A 19,881-nucleotide genomic window follows, 5' to 3' on the forward strand; every position below is an offset into this window, starting at 1 on the left:
ATCAAACCAGTGCTCCATCTGTTCAAAACCAGTCTCCTACAGCCAGAGGAAGACGCAGAGCTCACGAAAAACAATAAAAGGAAAAATAATGCGGTACCTTGACGACAAATACAGCGACCCTGTAAAAGATGAACTCTTGGACATGTCCTCACTAGTTGACCCAAGGTTCCACACAACCTACATTGACCCAGACAAGGTGGAACCAGTCAAAAAAAGAGCTGTTGCTGAGATGATGTCTCTACCTGCTCCTGCCAACAACAGTACACCACAGCAGCCTTGCACGGCTGTGCAGGTGTGCCAAGAAGATGCACAGCCTCCAACCAAGAAAAAGATGACTTTAGCGGCCTTCTTCAAAAAGAATCCAGTGTCATCTCCCAACCAGTCAGAGGCAGAAAAGATAGAGACTGAGCTTAAATCTTTCTTATTGACCCCTGAGGTCGACCCAGACACCAATCCTCTTGAGTGGTGGAAGCGCCACCAACCCAATTTTTCTAGGCTAAGTGTCCTGGCAAAAAAATACCTCTCAATCCCAGCAACAAGTGCACCCTCAGAGAGGGTTTTCAGTGTGTGGGGGGGGGGGGGGCATTGTTACATGCCACCGGGCATGTCTAAAGCCAGAGGTGGTAGACAGGCTTGTCTTCCTGGCTAAGAATGTTTAGAAAAGAGGATATTCAAACTAAAACAGCACAACAAAAATACATCTCAGGGGTAGACATTAAGGGTAAAATGCCACTGGCCCTCCGGGCCGGTGGAATTGTATTATCACTGGCCCCACCATTATACTAACCACTGGCCCGGAGCATTCGTCCACCAAAAAGAAAATCGACTAATAATGAAGAAAATGAACACATTGTTGCAATAGTAATTTATGCTACATTACTACTTGTACTACAACATTTGAATCATTAGTTCTTCCTCATTTTCCTCAATTGTTCATATTTGGTTTATTAAAATAATGATATTGTGGTCATTGTTAAAACATTTCTGCTATTATTATGAGTATTATTATTTGTATAATGCACTTTCTGCCTTCCTGTCATTAGGAGTTAGAAATGTAATGGCTCTAGATTAGATTAGAACCTTCATTATCCTAAACTGCTGGGACATTTCGCCAATACCTTTTATATTGTCTACTCTTCACTTACTTGTCAGCATAGGTCGGCATTGATGTACAGAGCCGACAGAAGACCTTGTTTATATTGGCATCATATTGAGAGGTGCAGCCAGTGACGCATCCTAAAACCAGGAAGTAAGCTGCTGGTTCCCTCGACAAAAAGCAATGGGATTTCTCCACAGGGTTTTGGAAAATAGCTGGAAATAAGGTCTGTGGAAAACAAACCTGTTTGATAAATGGGTCATTCTACAGAAAAGGTGGAATCTGGGTGATACAAATCTGCTGAAATATATTCCTTCTAAAAACATCTAAAACCTGTTAAATAGCAATAACTAACTCTTATCTTGATGAATCCACAACAAGTAGAGCTTAAAGTATTTTAATTTTTTTAATAATGTTTATACTTTATACAAAGCTTATTTGTATAGGAATGTCACTGGTGTTACGTGTTACCAGGAAGAAGAGTAACACCAGTGACAATTTGGAGAAAACACTACCATTTCAACAAAATGGCTGCCATGTGTCAGACCAAATATGGCTTCAGTCAATATCAAAATCGTTTAACTCTTCAATACAATACATTTTCCCATTCAAATGTTCACCCCTAGGGCTATGCAATGAGTAACACTAATGACAGACTTGAAAGACGCATGTAAAATTTGAAGATAAAATGACACCTTTAACAAACAAAGTAAGAAGTATCTGACTTTCCTTATGTCTTTGTCCACTGTCTCAAATGATCTCTTGTTACAGGAGGCACTTCAGAGACAGTACATTATTTCAAAAATAAAAGCATTTTGTGTAGCAGTAACACCAATGACGTCATTTTGGGTGACTGACATTTATTTGATATTATTAATAATAATAATTTGCGTTTTTTTTTTACCATTTCAGTGTTATATTTAATGCTTGTAATGTTATGTAAATAAAAATTAGATGTATTTATTGAAAAAAAAATCTTTTAAATTAAAACTATAGGCTCCACTTCCAAGGCAGTTCCTTGAACTTGGCATTTTAATAAATTGCAATTTACGTATAAAACCATTTTTTATTTAGTACCATTGCAAAGACAATCTCTATTTATTCAACATATATAATGAATGTAAGTATTAGGTCAACGTCATGTATTTTGGTGTCTGCAAATGTAAGTGACAGCACTTCCACCTTTTCTGTAGAATGACCCAAATGCACGTTTTGTTCAGCCGGATAATCTCCACATGTCTACCCTACTTTTATAATTTTCGAATCATAAATCTAATCGATAGATTATAAAAGGGTTTTAGGATGCGTCACTGCACCACTAGAAGCCAACTCCATCGATCAAGCTGGCTGAAACGTTCACTCCCTCTTCTTCTCATGCTCCCTGTCACTCTCCTTTAACTCCTCCGGTGACTTTCTTTTATTTGAAGATTGAAGTTTTTTGCCCGGCTACCGCTGGTATTAAAAACATTTTGGCGAATGGTTAGGTGGCGCGATAGTCTGTAGTGAAGGAGCGCGGTCCCGCTCACGGGAGCCTGCTCGCGTTGCGCTCCTCAGCAAACAGCTGTTTGCTTTTCCTCCAACAACGACAACCGACTCACGGAACGCTATGTTGTAGCGTTGATAAACGAAACAATTTAACTAAATTGCTAGTCAAAATACCAATACCACAGGAAAAAATGTTTAAAGCAATATTTTTAGTGGCCCGAGCGGGCAAGTGGAAAGTACGTTATGCTGGCCCGGGGTGTCTAAATAGTGCTTCCGGGCCAGCGGGCCATTTATAATGTCGAGCCCTGCACCTTATGCTCTCATGCACTGATAATTAATGCTGTTGAATGTTTTGTTGGCACTTTATCAGAACTACCTCCAATCTACTAATAGCAAGATGTTCAACTTGTGTTTAAATAAATATTGTATGTTACATTTTATGTTATGGAATCGGGGATTTCTTTTTTTGGCCATATCGCCCAGCCCTTTGCTGCACAGTTTTCCGGTCAAAGTGCTCTGTTCGAACCCCCTGAGGCAGGGTTGCCAGCTGGGCTGCTTGTGTCACCTTGCCTTGTACAGGTAGTCCAGGGTACTGCATACGTCCCAGTGGTCAATGTCGGGACCACTGAGGTTCTCCTTTACCCACGGACTGGTCTTGGCACGCTGAGTGACGCTCAGGTTGTAAGTCTCTCTGCAGGTGTTACTGAGGTGGGGTCAACCTTTGCAACTGTCTCCTCCCAGACCGCTGTCACCTCCGTGCATGATAAGTTAGAGTCATTGGATCTGTCTGCCTTGCCTGAGCACGAGCAGACAAGGTTAAAGTCCCTGTTGCAACAGTACCAGTCTGTCTTCTCGACCCATGATGGAGACCTGGGCTGCACTACACTCATTTCCCATGACATTCCTGTTCTTGATGATGTGCCTGTAAGGCAGAGGTACCGACGCATCCCTCCATCAGAGTATGAAGCCGTGAAGGCCCATATCAACCAGATCTTGGAGTCCCAGGTCATCAGGGAGAGCAGCAGCCCGTACGCATCACCAATAGTGCTGGTGAGGAAAAAAGATGGGAGACTGCGCTTGTGTGTCGACTACCGCCTCCTCAACAGCAAGACCAGGAAAGATGCTTTCCCCTTGCCCCGCATTGAGGAGAGCCTGGATGCACTTTCTGGGGCCCGCTGGTTCTCCACCCTTGACCTTGCCAGTGGCTACAATCAGGTTCCGATGTTGGAACCTGACTGGGCCAAAACTGTCTTCTGTACACCCTTTGGCCTCTTTGAGTTCAATCGGATGCCTTTTGGCTTATGCAACACCCCAAGTACCTTCCAGCGGCTGATGCAGAGGATGTTTGGCGACCAACAGGGCCAGTCGTTGTTGCTCTACCTTGATGACATCGTCTTTTCATCTTCTGTTGAGCAACATCTGCAACGGTTGGAATTGGTGCTTGGTCGACTTGAAAGAGAGGGCCTTAAAGTAAAGCTTGACAAATGTGCTTTCCTTCAACATGAGGTTAAATACTTGGGGCATGTCATCTCGAGCCAGGGTGTTGCAACAGACCCTCAGAAAGTTGAGGCTGTCGCTAATTGGAAGCGTCCCTGTCATGTTTCCGAGCTGCGTTCCTTTTTGGGTTTCGCCAGCTATTACCGCCGCTTTGTAGAGGGCTTTGCGAAGCTGGCAGGACCTCTGCACTAGTTAGTGGCTAAACCGGCAGGCACCAAGGCAAAGACAAAATCAGGTCAGCTTTTGGCTGCCGAATAGACTCCTCAGTGTGAGGAAGGCTTTGAGTCAAGGTTGGTCTCATTATGCGGACTTCTCACGCCCCTTCATTTTGGAGATTGACGCTAGTCATAGTGGCCTTGGGGCTGTCCTCTCCCAGGACACGGACAGTGCTGTGAGACCAGTGGCCTATGCTAGCAGAGGCCTTCGGCCCACGGAGCGCAATGTGTCCAACTATAGCTCCATGAAACTGGAATTCCTTGGGCTCAAGTGGGCCATGACGGAAAAGTTCTGAGAGTACTTATTGGGGGCATAAGTGCATCGTTTATACCGACAACAATCCATTGAGCTACATCCAGTCTGCAAAACATGGGGCCACTGAGCAACGGTGGGCGGCCCAGCTTGCCTCTTGATTTTGATATCAAGTACCGCTCCGGTCGAAGCAACCGAAATGCTGACGCACTTTCACGTAAGTATGTGCCTGGTACTCCCGTCCCTGATGGCCTTTACCACAACTCACCTTCAGGTTCTGTGGTGCCTGTGTCTTAGTCCGTGATCTCAGTCTTTCCATCCCACTCTGTGCCAGATCTCCGTTCATTGCAGGAAAATGATTCCCTCCTAAAGGAGGTTTTGGTGACGTAAAACCCCACCTACCTCAGCCGAGAAGCGGCAACTTCAGCGGCCAGTCATGGCAATTTTACGCCAATGGGACCGCCTGGTGGAGTAAGATGGCATACTTTTTCGACGGGTGTTCCGCTCTGATGGGGGGGGAAGAGTCTCTCCAACTTATTTTGCCTGCAGTTCTCAAACCGGAGAGACCTTAACCCAGCTGCACCTGTGTAATGGAACACGATGATGTCATCACTCCAACTGACATGCAGCAGACTTCAACGGTCCAGCTGTGAAGACATCTTCTGGACAGTTTTGAGATTTCTCCAAATGCTGTTACCATAGCAACACAATGCTCGCCTTGAAACACGGTTTTCTCATAGCTTCAGTGAAAATACTCCAAACAGCCCAGAACTTCACAGGTTTGATAACGATGCAGCCATCAACGCATCTAAGCGTAGTATGGGGTGTCATGAAATGCCGTTGCCATGGCGACAGACCACTCGCCATGAAACACGATGAGGCTGTAAGTCCAATGGACACGGTCCAATCGTCCCCCAATCTTCACTTGTATATCACCGGTCCATGCCTCAACAGCTCTACGCCAAATCTGAGATCTCACCATATGCCGTTTCCATGGAAACGCATCCCTCGACATAAAACATGATGTCGCTATAAGTCCAATGGACACGGTCCAATCGTCCCCCAATCTTCACTTGTATATCACCGGTCCATGCCTCAACAGCTCCACGCCAAATCTGAGATCTCACCATATGCCGTTTCCATGGAAACGCATCCCTCGCCATAAAACATGACAGGGTTTCCCACACAAAGACTATACTTGGGCGGGCCGCCCAGGTATATTAACGGCCGCCCAAGTATATTTCGCGACCCATTTTAAAAAAAAAAAATGTTATAAGTTTTTTTTGTATTTTTTTTTTTGTATTCGTCCGTGACCACGACGCCATCTGCGATCGATTAACTTGTGGACAATGATCCCTCGCTCTGATCTCGCCTCGTTAAGTGGCCTGCCTCACACAGGGTGACTGGCTGTCTACATCAGGGGTGCCCACACTTTTTGGGCTGGTGAGCTACTTTTGAAATGACCAGCTCACCGAGGTCTACCAACCAAAAATAAAATCCCAAATTGCAAGGGTTGCTGAATAACACGTTTTATTTATACATGGGATAATAGGGCTGCAACAAACGACTAATTTGATAATCGATTAATCTATCGATTAATGAAACGACTAATCGACTATTCAGACTATTACTGTATGCCTTGCACAATTTCTCAAACGCTCTTATTTAGCCATCAACTTTTAGATTTAGCTTGAGGTTGTTTTAGGCATGTGGAAACTAACAATGAAGACAATAAAGATGAATACTTGATTCAAAAATACATATATTATTAAATTAACAAATTGTGAACAAAACTAACATTGCTTTTTATTTAAATTAAATAAATAATATTTCACATCAAAAGAAACAACAATGTTTTAACAAATCGTATTAAATAATCTGATGACAGAACTGTGAACAGAATAGCTGAAACTTTAACAAAATAAAGAGTAACTCAGTTTCCTCTAATCATTAACCCATGTTTGAATCATTGAGTTAACTGCGTGTGTTGCTGCTAGCATACATAACACCTGACGTGGAAACGTTACTCGTGGATGGGGCTGCTGAGCTGCTAGAAAGACGGTCGAACCCGGTACATTCCTCCGTCTGGATGTGGTGCACTTTTGCTAAATGTTTGACACATTGCTCGTGTTACCGCCCTCACATGCTGAACTCTCTTGGCAAGGAGCATTGTCCACCTCAAGACGTGTAACATTTAACCACACCTTGGAGCGCTTCTCTCCGCCATCTCCTCCGTGTGTTGCTGCATGTAGCAGCCGCGTGTGTGTAAACTGCCCCGCCCCCTCGCGCACAGACGGGGGAGAGAGATCTCGTCTCGATTGGAAAGATCGAAAATACACCGACATTTGTTTGTCTTTTTGCATGTTAGAAACGAGTTGGCGACACTAAGATTGCGAGATAATATTTGTGTAGCAATAATACATGACCTTTCTCTTTCTCAACTCGCTACTCGGAGGGAAGTCGCTGTCATATGCCTTGTGAACACTCCGATAATGCCTCTCCACGTTACCTTTCTTTGGCAGAGCGACGCTTGCTTTACAAATAAGGCAAATAACCTTTGAATGTGACATCACAAACAAATATTCTTCCTCCCATTCTGGGTGGAAGTGGTATGTCTTTAGCTTCTTGCTCGGTCCCGCACTCATTTTGTTGTTTGTCTCTTGTTTGTCTCTTTAACTTAATTTGAGTTTTCCCGGCACTTGACTGATTTTGTATCGCTTTGCATTCTGGGTTAACAGACTGGAAAGCGATAGGTCGCTTTTTCTGTCAATCAAGTAAACTCCTGAATTAAGTGGCAGGAAGGCCAAGGGAGGAGGGATCAAAACCTGTTTTGTCTATTTTAACGGAACAGGATTTTTTTTTTTATGAATGACTCGCGATCTACCAGCATTGCCCCCGCGGTCGACCGGTCGCCCGCGGTCGACGTACTGGGCACCTCTGGTCTACATGATGTGGCCTGCCAACATGGCCACTGTCATAGAGATCATAAATCAAAGCCCTTGATTGGTCTCTGTGTGTCATTCAAGCTCGGGATAACCTCAGCTCAGGTGAGGTAAAGGACTCTCCGAGTGTTTAGATAGTTAACTTAGTTTAAGTTCTCAGTGGGTCTCAAACGGTGTGGTCACCATTTATGTAAACACATATTTCCATTTGAGAGGGTAGTGATTGATCTAATGGATAGTGAGGTGGGCTGAAGATCGGAAGGCTGTGAGTTCAAATCCCGCCAGGAACACCACCACTAGTGTGTGCCCTTGAGTGCCATCTTTACGCAAAATGATTATACAAAATGAAAACTTTTTTTTTTTTTTTTGCTCACCTCACCACCCCCCCCCCCCCCCCGCCCGCTGCCACCACCCGCCCAAGTATATTTCAGATCTGTGGGAAACACTGCATGATGTCGCTATAAGTCCAATGGACACGGTCCAATCGTCCCCCAATCTTCACTTGTATATCACCGGTCCATGCCTCAACAGCTCTACGCCAAATCTGAGATCTCACCATATGCCGTTTCCATGGAAACGCATCCCTCGCCATAAAACATGATGTCGCTATAAGTCCAATGGACACAGTCCAATCGTCCCCCAATCTTCACTTGTATATCACCGGTCCATGCCTCAACAGCTCTACGTCAAATCTGAGATCTCACCATATGCCGTTTCCATGGAAACGCATCCCTCGCCATAAAACATGATGTCGCTTTAACTCCTATGCAAATGTTCAAAAAGTGCTCAAACTTCACAAGTTTGCTAACAGTCCAGCCGTGAAGACATCTACGGGACAGTTTTGAGATTTCTTCAAATGCCGTTGCCATGGCAACACAATGCTCGCCTTGAAACACGGTTTTCTCATAACTTCAGTGAAATTACTCCAAACAGCCCAGGACTTCACAGGTTTGGTAACGATGCAGCCATCAACGCATCTAAGCGTATTATGGGGTGTCATCAAATGCCTTTGCCATGGCGACAGATCATTCGCCATCAACTTAGTTCAGAAGTTTGCGGTTCAAATATTCTGCTGCTTTTCCAAGCCTTTTTACTTTCTTTTCTTCTCTCATCACACATTCAAGCCCCCAGTGTTCATGTATCATTTCAATCTAAATTACTCACTTTCTTCTTACACATTTCATTTTAATCTAAATGATTCACTTTCTTCTTACACATTACATTTCAGCATAGCAGTTTAGCGTCAGCTTTTCAGCATAAAGCATTCCCACTAGCAATTTCTTCATGAATTGCATTCTCTAGTTTTAACTGATGTTGAATTGCAATATGATTCACAATATTAGGCGGAATGATCTTTTTTTTTAAATCGTTATGTTTATTATCATTTAAAGTTATTTTTGATAGGATCAAAGTGCAATTTTTTAAGAACATCTGTCCCAAACAAAGATATTTAATAAAGTATGTGTAAAACTATTTGTATGCCAGGACATATATGTGTTACTCTAGTCCTCTAGTGTTGAGATTTAATTTCAATTCATTATGCAGCGCTAACTGCGTGTATGCCTGCTTCCGTTTTAGAATTAAAATGTGGAACCGGGCGCACATGCACGAGTCTCATATTCACACTGACATAAATGGTCATAGAAAGACCGGTTTGTTAAGAACCACAAACATAGAGGCGACATACGCTGATAGGAATAAGTCTGTGATGAAAAGCTAATATTGACCATTTGGATAGACTGGTACGGCTCTCATTTACGGTCATATGAACAGAAATAAAAAGCACAGAGCGATATATTTGTTCAAAGCAATTGAACAATATTTGTATGATATTATTATTCCAGCTAAAGCAAGAAGGTTAGGGGATATCATAATATATTCAGTAAATATATATACTATAAATGTGCAGCAACAAGAGTTTTTTCCATTTGGCTGATATTGTGGAAACTACCCCAATTAAGAGGAAATCCAGCAATGTATCCCCTTTGGGGTGTCACAAGAGAGAGATGTAACAAAAGAAGGGTTTTTCAAAAAGTTCCAAAACCACTGGATCCTACATCTCCCATAATGCAACATAACACAATTATTTCATAACAACCTGCATTACGCAAAACTGCTCACATGTTTGAGCTCAAGCTTATTTCTTTTTAAACATATGAAATGTCAAAATTAATTGAGGATAAACCACAGAAGATATTAAACAACTGTATTCATAGGCAGATACACTGTCATCAGAAAGAGCCTTCATTCTGAATTGAAACAACTTCAAAAAGCCAGTAAACAGAATATCAATAGAAAGCAATGCTTCAAAAATGCCATCACATTTCCTAATGTTGAATTATTTGAATCCAAAAATTTTTAGATTGAAAAAAGGTTAAAAACAGGTTAATTCATGGAATGAAAGAACAAAAGGTGGATTATTCCTGTTCTGCTTAGGGACAGTGCTCCATTGATACCTGTCACTGTGAGCCTGTCTGAGCATGTGTTCTGCTTCTGAAGGAGGGAAGGGAGAGGGAAAAGTGGGAATAAACACATTAGTGAGTCATGGAGGATGTGAGTAATACGGATGGAGAGAAAGTATATAAAGGAAGTGAAACTAACATTTTATTTAGAGATCTTGACATGTGAAAAACATTTTCTTAAGCCATTGCCACCAAAAACTAAATATCAAGACAGAAATCCGGGCGTACGTATTTTAATATATGATACATAACCAAGTGGATGTTATTTTAAATCCGATCTCTTCAATATTTGTTTTGGTGGCTGAGAGTTGGGAAAAGCCTGTGTCCAAAGGTGTGTTGTTGGGAACAGTATAATGTTTTCAGAGGGTGGACATTGAGGTTCGATGGACAGCAGTAAGTTAGAGAGGTCGATGAACTGACATTTAAACATCATGATTAAAATCGGATAATCTGGTTATGTGTTATTGTTATTTATATGCATGAATACTTGCATTAAGTGCATGAAACTACACACAATGAATGCTTCCTCATTCGGTGGTAAAGCTAGAGGCAGAAGGGTGTAGTTTAAATACTGAGGTTACTTTAGTTTAGTTAAACTGATAGTTTGTGGAAAATTAGAAATACCACGAAGTAAAACTACTATATCTTAGGACTGAGAATTAAACTCACTACTGTACATGTTTGGTTACATCTGAAATGTGTATAACACAAACTACTTACAAATATTAAATAATATTACAGTATTCTGTTCGATTAAAATTGGATCCAATACAAGCTGGGTAGAATTCAGCAAATATCTCCCCACTTTAGATTTCCGTTTTCGATGTGCACTTTAAATCAAAAATATATAATGGAAATGACACTAACATGTATTTAATTTTGACTTAAAACTAGTACAGATTTTTGACAAAGATGTAGCAGTCTCTAACATTAACACTTATGCAACTCTAAGGCAGATCCATACTGTTGCTAACTATAAATGTGTCAATAACACTCCACATGCTGATGCATTGATCTGACTCCAGAACACATTAATAAGCCAGCTGCACTCACAGCGTGCACTCACTGACAGGCTTCCAACAGAAACACATTCAAATGGAAACTATTGAAATATTATAAAAAGGCATATATCCCATCCAATTCCACTGTAACAAGTGTTAATCTCATGCTAGAGGTGTTTTGTGTCCTTCAGCACAGGAGCTGCTTCTGACCTGCTGACCTGTACAGTACAGTAGCTGGAAAGGATGTTTTCACAACTAAGCTAACACTTTCACTTCGACAAAACGGACTATTTATTCAAATACTTACTTTTAACTGTGAGCACAATGAGATACAATGATAATGTAGTGAAACAACGAAGGAGGAGTTGAAGTTGAATAGATTTGTTTTCATTCAAAGCAGTTAAAATGCTTGTGGTATAGTGTAATTCAGGGTGGCGCGGTTAGCTAGCATTATCCACGGACTAACAGACCCTGACAGCTTTGGAGTAGTTTGCGGTGTGGGTATCCAGCTCCAAGGTATGAACACACTGCCAAAGGGAGGCTTTTAGGCATGTCCACTATCGCGAACGCATTCGGTGTCATAACAGGGCAGCGCTCATGGCTGAATGCGAGCTTACAGAACAGTTAAAATCGGGGTGGAACAGAACAAAGCTCCAAAAAACTAAACCCCCTAAACTGAACTTTTCCAACTCTGCCATTCCAACACACACAGCTGTGGAGTTGCACCAGGAAATAGTGAAGGCCTACACGGTAAGACAGCTTGTTCCATCCGAAATGCAGGCTATTTCTGACCCCCAGTTCACAGAAAGCTCCGGCAAACCCCTCCGAAGGACACTTAATATGGACTCAATAGGCCTCGTTGTGGCCAAATGTCTTAACTTACCCGCAAAGTGCGATTCTCCCGTGGCACAATGTCGATCTGTTTCCCTCAAGCCACAGCAGGAACTTGCCCTACGTCACGTGCCGGCGTGTCATGGCGCGGATTGGCTGGTTGTCAAATTGGAGTTTACAAGGCATGCAGGGAAATGTAGTTTCTCAAAGGGGTTTCCATATTCCCTTTTATGGATAAGGTTGATATAAATAACAAAAATATGATGTGAAAAATAGATGAAAGATGTATTTTTTCTTTATTTTATAAACAGATATACTGAGAAACTTATTTTAACAAAGTGTTCGACTACTCTAAAAATGATTCCTAATTTTTCTGGGGTTTACAAAAATAAATAATAATATTTGACTCAAATAGGTTTTTACTGTATCCACTACATGCAAATATTCTGGAATGGTTCTGGAACAGTTTTTTCTTTATTAACTGTATTTTATATTATTCATTGTTTTAATAGTTATTTTATAGTTGCAAAACAAAAAAGCAGACCTCAAATATGTGTATAAAATAAATATTTTTGACAAGAATTATTGAAATGTGATAACAAAATGTAAGAATCTTTGTTTATTGTGTATGTTCCAGTGTTCAAGAATGAGTCAGTATTTTACAGTACAAGTGGTATTATTGCAGCCTTGGAAATGCCACAGAGATCACATGCCGGACTTTCACCCTGACCTGGATGAGGCTGTATGAAACTGCGTAAAAACATCAATAAAGATAAGTCACAGTTAGACCCCAGCAGCAACCCTGAAAAGACTGCTTCAGTCCGAACAGGGCACTCCTCCAACAATTCAAACGGCTTCCCTGGATCCCGCTGCTCCTGCATCTAAAGAGTAACTGACAAAAGCTACTTCCTCTCAAAAGAAAAAAGCCCCCAGACCCACAAGCCCCATGATCTCCTTCAGTAAAGTGTTATCTGTGAGCCAGTTCCTCAAATCATATTATAATAACAAATACAAATACTTCATATCTGTGGTCATAGTGACACGATGACAGGCTTATTTCTACTTTAAATACATCTTCATACTATAACTGTCCCTCACAACTTGAAAGTGTTTGTTTTGGTAGGATTTTATATTGAATGTGACAACACTTTTAAAATTAATCTTAAAACTACTTATTAAGAATCAAGAACCAAATGCTTTAACAGAAATAATTTAGCAACTTATTTTTTAATTACTCATCATATAATAATGAAAGTGTTAACTTTGTGTTAACAAGTAAACTCATTTTGCTTTTCTTTTGTATTTAATTAAAGACACAAGAGAATATTTTTAAATCAGTTTACCAAATTGACTCCCCTTTTCCATGTGACTCATACTCATTGTATTCAGTAGTTACATGATAGGATGCAATTTGCAGTTTGTATAGTTGTATTGCTAAAGCAGAAACTTAAACTCCAACAAAATAGAGATTTACATTAGGAATGATTAGATATTAATTGTCTTTAAATACATTTTAATATTCAATTTAATTGTTGGTGATTGAGGAGAATCTTATTAAATAAGACTTTATTTGAAGTGGACATGAAGTATTTTATTAAGTCAAAATGCAGATCTTTTTTAAATTAATTTTAACGTTAATGGTGCCCCCCACATCCGAATAATTCAGAGGGCTTGCACCGATAGGTTACGTATTGTAACCCTAGTTCTATAAGCACAGGCGGAGCCCTCTACTGGACTCTATGGGTACTACTCTCATCAATGATACGCGAGCGTTCACACACTGAAGTTGTATAAACGTAGCCGGCCAATCGGGGCGAGCCTACCTGAATGTGCGCGCAGGCCCACAGTATATAAGGCGGCTACGCCTCCTGACTGTCATCCTACACCCTCTTCAGCGAGCGGCATAGGAAAGACAGGGCCCCTAGGTAGAGGGCTCCGCCTGTGCTTATAGAACTAGGGTTACAATACGTAACCTATCGTTCTATTTCACACAGGCTCCGCCCTCTACTGGACTCTATGGGTACAGTGGGTGGAGCCCCGATGGATAAACACCCTGTCGTCCTACAACATCGATCCGCCACACTGCCCCTGACCGGCCTTTGGTTAACAGCCACCGCACCCCAACTTCCCATCATCCGGTTGCGACCGTGGAGAAGTCGGGCCGCAGCTTACTTGGCTGGGTAGTGCCTAATTGGTCTGAATAAGCCCATAGCTCCACCCTGCAGGTGCCAGCGCAAGTGACTAACACTGCGCACTACGTTTCCCAGGTCCCTTAGGAGCATGGGGAGAAGGTAAGTGCACCATGTCCCCCACACATGCTTACCTCATGTAGAGTGTGCATGGACCGTAGTGGGGAAGGCCATTCCCCCCCCCATTCCCCGCCCGCCCATAGGCATACTGCCCACCATGTTTCCCGGGTCCCTAAGGAGCATGGGAAAACATAAGTGCATTATGTCCAGGGGGGGTCAGATACAGCCTAATGACCCACAAAATGATAGCGCCTTCAGGGAGGAGAGCTCCAGAGGCTCAAATGGTTATGTGACCAAAGCCTCGAGCACCAACGGCAGATCCCATTGAGGGGTGGAGACATGCACCACTGGGCGCTGTCTCCTGACCCCCTGCAAAAAACGCGCCAAAGCGGCTGACTGAAGGCTGACCTGCCGCCAAATCCCTCATGGCAGGACGAGATGGCTGCTGCATACACTTTAACTGTGGAATGAGCAAGCCCCCTGTCCACCAGTATCTGTAAATAGGACAGAATAGAGCCCAACGTACAGGATAGAGGCTCTAGACTCCTTTCTTCACACCACCGCTGGAATACCAACCACTTCGTCCAGTAACAGGCTGTGGTGGATCCTGCTCTTGCTGCCTGGACAGTCTGAATAACCTTGTCAGACAGTCCACCCCGTCTCAGCCTGTCCCTCTCAGGAGCCAAGCCTGGAGAGGTTGTAACGCCCCTATTGCACCTGCTTCCTGAGACAACGCCCCCCAGTCCAGGGCTGACCCACCATCATCTGTGTCACCTCTGCGTACCACGGCGCCGAGCGGCGACCTGGGGCTACCAGGATGACCGACTATCGTTCTCGTCTCAACCTCTTCAGGAGACTGAGACGCAACGGTGGAAAGGCGTAGAGCAGCTTTCTCGGCCATGGGTCGTGTGCAAACGCACACCTCCGCGTGAAGCATAGGTTCTCCACTGTGCTCAACAAGGCGGCGGAGCGGACTCCGCCCTGCCTGTTGATGTACGCCACTGTGGTGCGGTTGTCGCTCCTCACCAGCACATGTTTGACCAGTAGTAAGGGTTTGAAGTGCTGTAGGACCAACACTACTGCCCGCAGCTCTAGAAGGTTGATGTGCCGAGTCTCTGTCAGAGGCCAGCCACCACCTATAGCTCTCTATAGGCAGGTCCCCCCATCCTGTCACAGATGCATCTGTGAACACCGTGATGTAGGAGGTCAACCGCCCCAGTGGAGTTCCCCTCCGCAGATGCTTTGGGGACGCCCAGTATCAGAGGTTGCCCTCCACTGAGGGGGGATGGTTACCAGATGTCATTTGTGCCTCTTGGGATCTAAACAAAGATGGAAAACCACCTCTGCAGGCGGCGCATATGCAGTAACCCCAGCAGTACCACGAGGTGATTAGCCGCCATGAGACCCAGAGTCTGCATGATGGTCAAAGCCGCCACGTTGCTCCCTGTCGCAGTCTGCAAACTGCCCGAAGCAGGGATGCCTGTCTGCCCTCTGACAGGGTGGCACGTAGTCTGCCTGCATCGAGCAAAATCCCCAGATACTCCACCTGCTGGTGCCTGATAGAGTCCAGTAGAGGGCTCCACCTGCTGGTGAGGTATGGGACTGCTCTTCTTCCAATTGACCGCAAAACCCAACTTGGTTAGGTGTAGGATCAATTGGGCTGTGTGGAACATTGCCCATTCCCTGGACCTGGCCATGACTATGAGGTCGTCCAGATAAAAGAAAACCCTCACGCCATGGTCGTGAAGCGGCTGAAACGCTGTGGTCACACATTTGTTGAACGTGCGTGGGGATAGGGAGTAGCCGAACGGTAGTCTGTTGTACTCGTAGGCTATCCCCTGGAAGACAAAACGCCAATACTTTCTGTGCTTTGGAGCAATTTTGACATGAAAGTAAGCATCCTTCAGGTCGATGGTTGTGAACCAATCGCCCGGCTGCACTAGTTCCAGTAATTGTTTTATGGTTAACATATGGAACTTTTTGCAGGCAATGTGCTGATTCAGGCTGTGAAGATCCAGAATGGGTCTTAATTCTCCTGTCTTCTTGGGAACCAGGAAGTACATGGAGTAAAGCCCCTTTTCTCTGTCCTGAGAGTGCACAACAGACACAGCCTGTTTTTGCAACAGGGCCTGAATCTCTGTTGAAAGGAAACCTATCTCCTCCTGGGATGATAGATTTGCCTCTCTTATGCCCCTGAATGGAGGGGACCCTGCAAAACTGGAGTGAGTAACCTAGTTTCAGTGTCCTGTCCATCCACTCTGTCAGTACACAGCTGAGTTTCCATTCCCCATAAAACTGTGTTAGGGGACATGCAAGCAGCTGTGGAGCCGCAGCTAAGAAGCTGTGGTCATGGTGGCCCACTCTGCCGCCAAACCTTCCGTAAAAGGAAGTTTGGCCCATGGGGGGCTGACACAGAAAGGGCCGATTTTCTACTGAGGTCCTTGAACGCGCTGCGTCCTAATGCCGTCTTCACAGAGACGGTGAAATGCATTAATCGGAGCTATTACACTAGGCGAGGTGTATTTTCCGACAACAACACGCCGGCCATAATGTCCCTGCACCCGCATAGCGCTTTGACAGCACTTCCTGCAGTTTATCACACTCATATGCGCGCGCCCACTAGCTGCCTCCTTTACTGGAGTTACAACTGGGGCGGCGAGTGGGGAATCGTGTCTCATAATGGGTGCCCAGTTAACATCGTATGAAACGGATCTTGCCGATTTCAACAAGAAAGCTGTCTCCTTTACTGGAGTTACAGCGGGGCGGCAAGTGTGGGACAATGTTCTCTCCTCTGAGGATGAGCAAGAAGCAGCATACGGCCAAGCTGCGACTTCTCCTCATCCATGTGACCGAGGAAATCGATCCAAAGAGCCCTTCCGTAGACAAGGGGGCTCCCAGGAGATCATCACAGTCTTTTTGTTGGAAAGTGCCACGCGGCGTGATCCCACTGTGGCCAGGGACATCACACGGCAAGCAGCGGCGCCCACACCGTGGACCAGGATATTAATTTGGCCGATGCTGCGAGGGCTGCCAGGCTCTCATCAAGGGGGGCCACGCCGGGACACGCTGTGTCCGTGCGGCCCTGCACCCTGAGGCGGTAGCCCTACACGCTCCGCCGCCATGGTCATCACCAGGGGGATGTCCTGGCGGACAGACCTGGGTGGTGGACTTCCATGGATGCCGGACCCGGAAGTGCCCGACAATGAGAGTCCTCGTCATCCTCCTTCCCGGCAAACGGAGCCATCCGCCCCGCTGGAATGGCGAACGTGAATGCCACCGCCTCGGCCATATCCTGGTCCCCCAAACACTCGAAGCAGAGGTGGTGGGGATCGGCGCCCGCTATTAAGCCAGGGCACGAAGGACAGGCCCGGGCCTCTAGAAGTGGCGACTCCATGAAGGTATGATAACTTCTTTTTTCTTCTTTCAAACGTTTAACTTTTCTCTGTCCGGTGTTGTCCTGCTCGCTGAAGAGACAGTCAGGAGGCGTAGCCGCCTTATATACTGTGGGCCTGCGCACGCATTTAGGTAGGCTCGCCCCGATTGGCCGGCTACGTTTATACAACTTCAGTGCGTGAACGCTCGCGTATCATTGATGAGAGTAGTACCCATAGAGTCCAGTAGAGGGCGGAGCCTGTGTAAAATAGAACTTTAGGTTTCAGGGTTTCCACCAAAATATGTTTATCTTCTTTTGAAAGACTGTATTTAAAATGAACATTTCCTTACATGGAAATTGTAATTCAAGCTAAAGTTTGACTTCTGACTTGAACTATGATTGTAATGTATGCACCCCCAGCCTCGATATTTCCGGGGGATCTGAGTAGTGATGGCGAGATGAAGCCTTATGAAGCTTTGAAGCTTTCCAGCCAATTGGTTTGCAAAAGGGTTCATCTCATGAGGCTTCATTTGAACACAAAGTGTGTCAAACAGGCAGATATATCTCAAAAGTGATATGAGTTATACTGTGTTTTTCTTTAGTTATCTCATAACCACTATGAATCATGTCCTATCGAGATGATCTGATCGTATAATATGAACACTCCAATTTGAGATAGACAGAAAGATTTGTGATTGTGCACCGCGAGTAAGACAGCTGCATACTGATCTTACTGTTTCTCATATCATGGAACTGATATCTTCAGTGAGGTACATCCTTACCTCTTACTCCCAATAAGGGGTTTCAGAACATGATGAATGGAAAACAATGAGATTAATATCTCCATTTTAGAGGGAAATGCAATACCTTCTAAGACAGTGGTTCCCAACCTGGGGTGCGCCAAAGATCGCAGGGGGGGCGCCAGGCCTCAGATGATTTGAGGACAAATATCATATTTAGACTTTTTTTTTTACATATAATTGTAACATTGTTGTATCGTTGTACATGATTGTCGCTAAAAGCCTTGTCTCTACATTACAATAAAATATACAAAATAATTGATTAATTATTTTGAATACAAATTCAAGTTAGTAGCTATTAAAGGCATAAAAAGACAGAAATGCCCGTAAAGTGTCCAAACCAGGCTTTTCTGGATACGCGCATTTTTAAAACATATCCATGCCGGTTTCAGTTGGATTATTTGTCACAGTTGCTCCGATCAGATCGGTCTCCTCCATTTTGTAGATTATTTACGATTTTTTAATCCACAAACACATCGGCAAAATCCGGTTTACTTTGAGCATGTGTTTTAAACAGTTTAATCTCTTTGTGAATTGTTTCCACTTGCGCCGTCCTTTAATTTCTTCATACAGCGGGAATCCAAATGAATTAATCCTGAGTCCAATAACCATCAAAGTCACTCCAATAGTGCTCCTTAATTACGCGTTCATCCTCCTTTAACAAAATACTTCATATTTATCCAGTTTGTGACAGCAGTTGTAGCATTTTTCAGACTTTTAAACTTTAATTACCGCTGTTGCGCTCCCCCCCCCCCCCCTAGTGTGTGTCTAGTCCACCAGCAGATGACAAACCTCTTCCAAGGGGGCCGTGCGGCAGAGTTTCAGTTAGATTTTTTATCGCCGGTCAACATGTCTGTTAAAGTTTAAATCTTCCGGACAAAATTAGAAAAGTGCCGGTCAAAGGTGTTCTTTGTTATTTATTGAGCTTTAAAACAAATGAGTAACGACTCTATATAATCATATAAGAATAATAGATGGAGGACGGAGCCTCTCTTTTCCTCCCCCTCTTCTGAGAGCGCAGCAGCTGATATTTGAGCACGCTCCCCTCTCCTGCAGGGGTGCGTGGTCAGCTGCAGCTCATTTGCATTAAAGCTACATCACAGAATCAGCCCATGCAAAAACAGGGCTGGAATAGAGCAAATAGAGCGAAATGAGGCATGGCTAAAATGCATGATCTGTTTGGTATTTTGAAGAATGTAGAAATATATTAAAGATTTATAATGATATGTGTTCTGTTTTATTCTCAACGTTTATGTATTTATTTATTTAATATTATTTTATTAATTTATTCATGTATTTATTTCCAAATGTATTTATCTCTACATTTATTTATTTGTCGATTTATTTATTCCTGTATTTATTTATTGCCTTATTTATTTATTCATGTTTTTATTCATACATTTATTTATGCATTTATTTATTTATTCATATGTCATGTTCCGTCCTCTATATAAGTGATGGTTTGAGCTCTCTTGATCCCATCGTGGTAATATGAGTGTTGTAAAACTGTGAAGTGTGAAGACTTTTTGCTTTAATTTTAATCTGTGTTTGGTGCGTGATCATTATTATTTAGAGTCTATTGATTTGAACACGATCCGTGTATCCATAATTTCCTGGTCTTCTCTAAAGAAGAGGGACCAATGAAAACGTTGTCATGTTGCCGTTGTTCAGCATCAA

General features: G+C 43.6%; 1 protein-coding gene and 1 non-coding gene across 2 annotated transcripts in view; one reads left to right on the forward strand and one right to left on the reverse strand.

Moving 5' to 3' along the window:
* The window catches only part of mtm1 (myotubularin 1), a 67,694-nt gene extending 55,752 nt beyond the window's left edge, over nucleotides 1-11,942 (reverse strand). Inside the window, exon 1 of the mRNA XM_034231954.1 lies at nucleotides 11,835-11,942. The gene's annotated coding sequence lies outside the window, so the exon portion shown is untranslated. The remainder of the gene's footprint in view (nucleotides 1-11,834) is intronic.
* A 6,221-nt stretch (nucleotides 11,943-18,163) lies between these two features.
* On the forward strand, nucleotides 18,164-18,287 carry LOC117556573. Its single transcript, XR_004570597.1, has one exon. It is a non-coding gene; the product is annotated as a U8 small nucleolar RNA (small nucleolar RNA).
* The last annotated feature ends 1,594 nt before the right edge of the window (nucleotides 18,288-19,881 follow it).

The sequence above is a fragment of the Gymnodraco acuticeps genome, unplaced genomic scaffold (genome assembly GCF_902827175.1).
Source record: "Gymnodraco acuticeps unplaced genomic scaffold, fGymAcu1.1, whole genome shotgun sequence".
Classification (NCBI taxonomy): domain Eukaryota; kingdom Metazoa; phylum Chordata; class Actinopteri; order Perciformes; family Bathydraconidae; genus Gymnodraco; species Gymnodraco acuticeps.